This window comes from Ascidiella aspersa, chromosome 8 (genome assembly GCF_963924565.1).
Source record: "Ascidiella aspersa chromosome 8, kaAscAspe10.2, whole genome shotgun sequence".
In the NCBI taxonomy this organism is placed as follows: Eukaryota; Metazoa; Chordata; class Ascidiacea; order Phlebobranchia; family Ascidiidae; genus Ascidiella; species Ascidiella aspersa.
The window spans coordinates 24,432,175-24,441,632 of record NC_139454.1 but is presented as its reverse complement, the minus strand read 5'-3'; the positions used below and the strand labels follow the sequence as shown (position 1 = coordinate 24,441,632).

At 35.9% G+C, this 9,458-nt stretch overlaps 1 long non-coding RNA gene across 1 annotated transcript; it reads left to right on the top strand.

Annotated features, from left to right (window-relative positions):
* The first annotated feature begins 5,098 nt into the window (after positions 1-5,098).
* Positions 5,099-9,257, top strand: LOC146136988 (uncharacterized). Its single transcript, XR_014501563.1, has 4 exons — positions 5,099-5,231; positions 6,735-6,864; positions 7,462-7,529; positions 9,104-9,257. It is a non-coding gene; the product is annotated as an uncharacterized LOC146136988 (long non-coding RNA).
* Positions 9,258-9,458: the final 201 nt, after the last annotated feature.

Genomic DNA, 9,458 nt, shown 5'->3' with positions numbered 1-9,458 from the left:
AACGGTGTCGGTGACACATGGCGCCAGGTCACAAGTTAATTGCACATCGTTCGGATTTCCACAACCAGAAGTATATTGGACAAAGTAAGGCACCCTTAAACTTTGCAGCAAATAGATAACGAGATTAACATACAATAAAACTAAAATGTGATTTTAACAGAAATTCGTTGAACGTATCAACCAATACTGGCGATGGTATATACCAAACAGTCTACAAAAAGACAGCCTTCAAGATTGTGGCGTCTTTGGAATTTTTGAAGCCTTCGCCCAATACAACAGGAAGTTTCGTATGTCACGCCAGCAACACAGTCGGTGAAAACAATTCAACCTCACTGCAAGAAACTTTAACGGTTGCTGGTAAGTTGTACATAATACACACTTTAGCCCCAACCTAATTAAGTGGATATTATGCAGCCGGAATCTTCACGAACGACACTTGAATTAATATGTGTATATTGCAGGTGAACTATAGTTTTGCAAACACCGCGCTGTTTAGCTTTCACAATATTAAAAACATTCAAAAGAAATTCCGTGAGCTGTATTTGTTTGTGTAAAAAAGATGTTATAAGAACTATCTGGTATTACAGTAAAATATGACAATCTAAACAATTGAGCAATGTATACAACATGTGTTATTGTTCAGAGGCCTACACCCAAGCTACGATCAAATCTTTTCTGTCGCACCAAGCCCAATAACAAATGTCCGATCCTTGACACTTTGTTCCGCTACCGAAACCTGATATTATGAACAAAAAGCGATCGGATACTAAGCTATGTCATTACTTCAATCAAACGAGCAAAAAAGACATTACAACGTCCCAAGCGTGTTTTATGTTATTTAGCCACAATTTGCCTTAAAGTTACCTTCAGTTGTTATATTAAAATTAGTTTTTATAAATGTACCGCTTGAGATAGAAATCACGGCGTTTGATCGCAAATTACGACCGAAATTTCGATACCACCCTAGTATCGGGCTAGTACCGATACTACCAGTTGGCATCGGGTATCGTCCTCGATCCAATATTTTATCGGCCCTGTCTAATAACCATATACAAGTCAGATAGGATGCTCTCGGCCACAACAAGTTTACCGGCTTACCAAGGATTTCCGTTCAAGCAAGGTCAGCTCAGAATAACTAGGCTTTACTGATTGTGAGATTCGAACTCACTACCTGGTACGAACATGAACAGGTTGCAACAGACAACGGTGATATAAAATGTCAGTTTTTTCGCATTTAACCTGCGTTTACATAGTTAGTTTGGAGTTCTCAACCTGTTAGACTACACACGAACAGTTTTCCAGTCACATACGATGGCAAAATACAACCGACGCAGGCGTAGTCGTAATACTGTTGCGGCCATATTAAGCTGTAATCAAAAACCAAAACTCCTAGTTCAGTGATTCTTAAACTGTGCGCCTCGATAGATTCTCAAGTGTGTCGTGAATTTGTTTGTAAGTAAGGAATGTAATCTGTTTAACTTAAAAATAGAAACTAAGACAAGTATGCGACACTTGGAACACACTTTAAAGTAGAAAAATGATCACAAAATTTTATTTACTTGATGCTTTGTCGTGTATTAAAAGCGAGTTTCATGTTATGTTATGATATATTTATAAAGTAAGTCGCAAATTGTTTTGTATTTTTGTTGTGTCCCACAAGCTGAAAAAGTTTGAGAAACACTGCTCTTATAGGTGGTACCCAGTCAAAAAAAAGTTTCATAGACTGTCGTTATCCCAATTTTATTGAATGAAATATATCCTGTTGTCATATACCTAACTTTATTGAAATACTTGATGCTGCTCCGTTTAATACAGATGCCATTTTTGAACATTTCAGTTGCCCCAAGGTTTCTTAACGCGTCATCACCAGCTGCAGAATTTAGCCAATCACAAACGTTGAATTGCACGTTTGCCGCCGACCAGTCGACCACCTTTCACTGGACAATCAACGACCAAAACGTCACAATCAACAGCGACGCGTCACCAACCTACGTCACGAACCACAGGACAAACAACATAGTGACGTCACAATTAATCGTCAATGCATCCGTGATATTTGGCGCCAACGCAACTGCGAAGTGTTGGGCAAAAAATGAAGCTGGAAGATCAGAAAATGCAACCATAGTCTTAAACACAGGTAGCGTGTTAGCATCATTTTCTTTCCAATTAAAGAATCATCCTGAATTCGATTGGTGAAAAACGATTTTGATTGCACGTTAATTGATAAAGATCTAACTAAGTGCAAGACTCAGAAAACCGATTACGTTTCCTTGCTTTACGATTTTGTTTCGTGTTTTGTTACTGATGATGCTCATAAAAGTTCAATATATTTATTGCGTAACTTTATAACAGACTAATGTTCGGTTTTAAGTGTTTTACATTTTTTGTTCTCTTATGGGTGGCATACTAGCATTTAACTACTTGCATCTATTTTAGCTACAAACAATGCATATTATGATATTTTACCGCTGTAGTCGTGCTCTTAATTAACATTTTGCCTATTTCACGTTGTTTCACGTAGATATTCAATTTCTTGGCGGTCATTATTACAACACTCCCCCAAGCGAGCTCGACTACCCGAACGCAAACAAGTACTGCACAGATCACGGCGGGGAACTACCATCAGCTACCTACGTCACAAACAACTTTCTCCCTTCCATCATTGCTGCTCTTCCAAATGGAGTTTGGGTTCAAGGTATACGAATCGGGAAGCTAGTCTGTAAACCACCAAACACACAGCGTATGCTATACTTAAACGCCGTGGCTGTTAAAATAGTTGAATTCGCATCTGTATTACCCTTTGAGTTTGTCAATTGTCTAGTGGCGTTACCCTTTATCTGAAAATATACCCCTTTCTGAAAATGGTAAAGGCATAACCTGCAATTAACTATCAGATAAACAGTGTATGATAACCGAATAGTTTTCATTTCAATATTCATTTAAACTTAATGATTTAACAGTATGCTAAACTTTTTTTTATTTTCAGCGATAAAAGATAAGATCCAGGAATACTATCGAACTTACCCCCTTAACATTTATAAATTACCCCTTTAAGATTATTTTCCCATTAAGAAATATTGCTTTATGTCATCATTAAAGGTGTGTAATTTTGGGCTTATGTATAATTAACCTGTTGGCTGTAAGTTCAATAAAACGTTTTGAAGCAAAATATGTACTGGACATGAATCTCCTTAAAGCAGGGCAAATATAGTTTGAGGTGTAACCAATATTTTGCGTGTATTGTGGATTTGGCACAATTTTCACTACAGGCAGTCTGTTGTTTTTTACTTCCAATGCTTATTTTGATCTATGCTGTTCTAAACTTGCCTTAAATTGTCAGGGAACGACTCAGTGGCGACTCACACACCTTGCCTTAAGGCCGATAACACCTCAATTTACGCAGCAGCGTGCATTGGAAACGCTTCCTTCGGCTGCGTTTTTCCAGGTAAAAAAGCTAATAACGTATTTTCAAGGTTATCAGGAGTTTTGTAGGCCGCTCAGTTCTTCAAGTCAATGTGACACATTTTTTGCGTATTTAAACGATTTTATTTTAATTACAATTTGTTGATTGAGTTGCTTCTTATGTGTTACAATTTGCCGTACAGTAATTCTAAGCTGAGGATTTTGCTAGCCACTTAGTTCTCTTCTAAGCCCATGTGACAGATTTTTTTAGCGTATTTAATCGATTTGGACATAATTGCAATTTCTTACTTGAGTTTCTTCTCTTGTATTACAATTTAACGTACAGTAATTCTAAGCTGAGGATTTTGCTCCGACCCAAAATATATATATTTTTACGATGGCCATTGTATGTCGCAAAATGTCCACTTCCTGCCAATCTATTATTTTGGAATATCTTGTGAGAAATGAATTATTTGTTAAAAAAAGGTTATCCTAATAGACCATTTATGAGTGACTGCATATTTTAGTGTATTCGGTTCTATGGGTTTGTATGATAATCTCTATCACCGCCAACGCATTATTTTTTTTCTTTTGGGCACGGAGCTGTTGCAAAACAAGGGTTTAACCCTTAAGCTGTACATGTTTAAGATCAGTATTTTTAAGCAATGCAATGATTTCAGTTATTGAGATTTTGGAGGTAAGCAACTGCCATCCAGACAGCATCGAACTGAAATGGAAAGATAAAGCGAAGCTGCAAGCCGGTATCCCTTACCGCTTCACTGCTAAGAACGGAAACACTGGAGAATCCCACATTGACATTAATACCACTGAACACTCTCCAACCAATTCGTATTCAGCCAAAATTGGAGGCTTAACATCTGACGTTCAATACACATTACAGGTCAGTGCAACGAAATATAGTTTTTCAATTGGTAATTCAATAGGCTCATTAGGGCAACTACAGGCTAAGCCCAATTTTTTATCAAATATAAATGTTGATGCTAAGCCGATTATTAAATCAAATAGAAAGTTTTCGAGATTCGTATAACAGATAAGGGCTGTTGATGTTAACTCCAAACCCTTAAATTTCTTGGTTTGCCTTCTTTCCTTAAAGCGAGCTATTTTCCCGCTTAGTTGGAGCTGTTTCCTGCCATTTCGAAATTTCCAGAAGGTTCAACGACAAACGGTTCGACTTCCAGCATATTCCAAAGTGTCACTGGCGAAATGAATATTCAAGGAGACGAGTGTGTTGTCACAATCACAATTCCTGACAAGCTTCTCACTGATATTACAGATATCAAGGTCAGAACAAGTTATAGAAAAACAATTTGGGCTATAATTTGGGTTAGTTTGACGTAGTACAATCACTGAAGGATATATGTAGTGTACTGCCTTGCAGCAATAGCTTATTTCATAGGATATGTGGTTTGACCTTTTTAACCGCAGTTCCTTGTTTTTGTTTTTTATTTCATTGGTCCTTACACTAAATTAAGTGTACAATAATAAGCTCAACATATGATGGAGATTGCCGTGGTATTTCAACATGCCATATAAATAAAATTACAAAAACATACACTGATATTAAGACCTATGAAAGCATTTCATAACCTAGGAAAAGTTGTATAATTTAATTTTTACTTTACAGCTGGTTATTGAAGGGCCTGGTGCCGAAACCCCGGGAAATGTAACTGAAATTTCTAAATCTCCCGCGTCCTCAGTGGAGCACAGGGTCAAGGTGAACGAAGGAGAGTCCGTCAAGGTCAAATTTCAGCCGGTTACTTCAAAATGTCAAGCAACCAACTTGCAAGTATCTGGAACTTGCCAAAGAGGTATGTTTCACAGAGAGCAAAATATAATGTTCCATAAATTCGTTTTTTACTCACTTTGGTTGATAGCAGGATGAAATATAATGTGTCCCAGTTTTGTAAACAAGTTACTTCAAAATGACTTAAGTCGGGCCATTTAAAAAACAACTAAAGTCAAGTCGTTTGCTGAAATACCACGTCAAGTCTTAAGCAATTGGTTTTGATAGCAAGTCAACTTCAATGCATATAATTGACATAAAAATAAAACGTTAAACGATTAAATTGGGAAATTCGCCCGAGTATGTGAAATAGCTTAACTAAGAATAGCTAAACGCAATATACAGCAAGAAATTTGTATTTTACATGCAGACATTGAAATAAAAATCCATTTTTGGTCAAAGTCATTTTAGTCAAATTACTTAAGTCAAGTCATGTCATTTAAAAAAAATGACTTAAGTGCAATTGAATGAAGTTATTTTACTTAAGTCAATACTAATATCTCCAACTCAGAAAGCTAAGGAATATTTCCTAAGGTAAATGGTTTGGAATAAAACATTAAAAGAACAACGCTAAATAAATACTTGCATATATGATTCTCTACTGATTTTACATGCACCATAGCATAAGGTTAAACTAATACGTCCAACCCTTAAGAAAACCTGTGGTTATTTGTTGAGGCATAATGTTTAATTTATTAACTTAGGAAACGCTGTGAGTCATTATTCGTTGGAGTAACGCTTATTCATGCTTGGCAGCAATTATATAGCGCTGTACCAAACCACAGGCCAGCTTACTTCCTTTATTACACCCACGCAATGCTTTAGTTCCTTGCTCCATTGGTTTTACGCTCTATACAATGGTTTTTGAATTCGAATTGTAGCCGAAGAGCACGAATTACAAATCTTTCCAAAATGGGGGCAAATCTGTATAGGCTTCGAGCAAAGAGTTTAGGGTTTACGAGTAGGCCTCAATTTGACACAACGTGCTACATTTATATAAATCCTGTGTTTTTTGATGCTCAAACGTGCTCACCCAAAAGTGCAATAGACTCAACTTATGCAAACAATGTTTCTAAATAATGTCCCGTAATAAAATGATTTATTATTTTGCTGTTCAGACAGAAAACTTTTTGAAAAAACGTATGGATTTCAATTAGTTCATTGAAAAATGTTGTAATAAAAGAAAAATGTTGTAATAAATTTTCCTTCACTGAGCATTTGTTGCCCGTCCGCTACAAAATTTCAGTTTTAAACCAGTACGCAGTGCAAAAAGGTTGTCGAGCCCTGTAATATCACTAATCAATTCAAAGTTAAACCTTCCGAGTTCAATATTGAATATGTGTTTGTGTACAACTGTACAACAACTTTGCAACAAGAAAAAATATAGAATACACTTTGTCTATATTACAACAAAACAGTTTTTACAGTACGGTTTATTTTGGTTTGGGAATACCGGTATTGCATTCGACCCATATTTGTTAGAAATGATAAAAAAAAAGATTTACTGTATTTTTCTTATTATTTTCAGCAATTTCGGTGACGCCCACCACTGACCAGCCTAATCCACCAAGCAGCTTACCATTAGGCGCCATAGGTGGAGGTGTAGGAGCCTTTGTGTTACTTATCATCGTAGTCGTAGCATTGCTCGTGTTTAACAGGTATGTAGGACTTTTAAATAAACCCATCAGTAATGGTTTTAAAACAACACGATATATTATAAAATAAATACATCAGTACCGGTAATGGTTTCGATCAACGCACTATAAGAGACGTAAGCCAAAATTGGCAGCATTCCTTGGTTTAATTTAGTGAGAGAGAAGATGTTGTTGTCAAAAGAGCCACATATGGCTTAAGTTCCCATGTGCGGCTGAGGACCAATACCGCCCAGGGTTTATGATTCAATTAAACCAAGGAACGTTTTAAAAAGGGACAAACAAAACGTATGCAGCCAGTATATTAGACTAATAAAACATCAAAACTGGTTAAATAAGCAATTCCGCTGCGAGTTTTCACAGATATTTTTCTCTTTGCACACACAAAGGCCTGGTATATTATCATGTTGTTTTGCCTTGTGTTAAATTTAATACCTTGTCACCTTCTTAACGTGTAATGTTTCTATTAATTATGTGAACAAATGCATTGGTTGTTAGCTTATTAAGTTATTGACACTGGTGCTTGTCTTTACTTAATGTGGGTAGGCTACATTACAACACACCGAACAATTTAATACGATGAATATTATGTCATTAAAACAGGTCTACCGTTAGATCGTGGTCAATTCGACGAAGGAAAACTCACGATAATGAACTGCAGCCAATTCAAGGTACATACGCAAATGTATTTTAATTGCTTTAAGTTTTAAGCGGGTTCACGGGTAAAATTAATACTATATCAATGCATACATAACGTTGAACGGTTTGATCTGTATCATAATTGAAAACACAGTTGTTCATTGTATGCAGCTGAATTGTGTTCAGTATATTGGAGTGGTATAACAATACAAGTCAATAACTTGAACTTGCACTTAAGTAACTGTTTTAAAATGACACAACTTGCGTTAAGTAATTTGGGTACTATGACTTACATTGAACTTAAATGTTTTTTACCTGAACTAAAGTCATTTTGTCTTAAATGATTGAAAGGGTTAAGTTACTTCCAAAAAACTTCTTTTCACCTCTACGGTATAGTGTTGTGTTATTATTGGATCATCCCTGCCCAGATTACACTTTATGCTTACACATTACATTGCGCAAACATCCCAAACATAACAAGTGGATGTCGCGACCGGGGTATCTTTGTTGTATTAATAACTATTGCGTGTTAACTATAGCGAGGCGTTTCCGCTCTTGTATTGCCGCGTGCACCACCCACAACTCTTCCAGTTAGTTGCTGTGCATAGTACAGACTTGGACAAGATAATTCGAGTTTTCTTATTCATTGAATGAGAGCAAAATGCGGCTAATTCTAATTCGAATCTAATTCGGATTTAACCAAAAATGCTACTTTGTCCAACGGCATTTTTAGTCTCTCAGTTCAAACACAGAATTTCAATTACATTTTTTTGGTTGGAACGACTTGTATGTAATTTTTTTTACATCTAAAAAGCATAAAAAATAGCACACATAACAATAAACTGCGATTAAAATTTAAATTGGTTGTAAATAATTATATGTGATTCTTGTTCAAATTCTAGTTAAAATTTGTTTTTTTAGCAATTCGGTAATTCTACTCTAGTTTGAGAAAATTCAAAACGATCTAATTCTAATTCTAATCTAATTTGGAGAAACTAAAATGCTCTAATTTTAATTCCAACCTAGTTTTTGAAAAGCTATAATAAATCTAGTTGTCCAAGTCTGACATAGGATTGAACAAGTTGAGTTTTTAACTTTTTCTTCAATATGCTTCATCTGTAAAAACATAATAGTAACAAGTGTGGTAAATAAGTCATTTTTAAATAACCTTAGTCCCAGCTAAGGCATTTGTAAAATAACTTAATTGTTTAAGTCAAGACGTTAATATTCGTTTTCCACAGCCGTGAACAGTAATATAGTTGACCATAAATCTTTTTGACAAAAAATGTGTTATATTTCAACAGTAAAGATGAATTGCTTAATACAAAATTTTACTTGATAATAAATTGTTAAGCCAAATAGTTCGAGTAGATCGACATCATCTTGATTAAGACGTTTCGATACGAGCTTGAATCATCTTCAGTTACTGTCATTAACGAAAAGTTTCAATAATAAATCAAGATGATGTCGATATACTCGACCTTTTTAGGTTTACAATTTATTATTAAGGTTCATTACAGATCCGTGCACAGTGTACTAAAATTTTTCCCTGTATTTCAAAAAGTATTGTATCTCCCAAACAAACTGTTCCCATTTTCCTGTACAGCGAGACGCGAATCCGTCAACAGCTTCAGCGAAGAGGAAAACCCCTACGGTGACGTAGGCGTTGTCAAGGCCCCTGATGACGACACAACCCGCATAGCGGTGACGTCACTGAAGGGAGCGTACCTCGACAGCATCGATTCGAATCACGCGAACCTGAACCAGCAGTTTTCGGTAAGTTTAGGCAGCTCGCCTTTACCTTTAAGTGTAATGCCTTAATCCAGGGATGTTCAACTAAAACACGTCGACGTGTCAGTTTTTATCTTATAACTTCATCCCGTGCCAAAGTTTAGTAACTAATTCTTTCTAATGTTAAAAGCGCTTTTTTACAAAAAATAAAACGGTTTATTTACACAGGA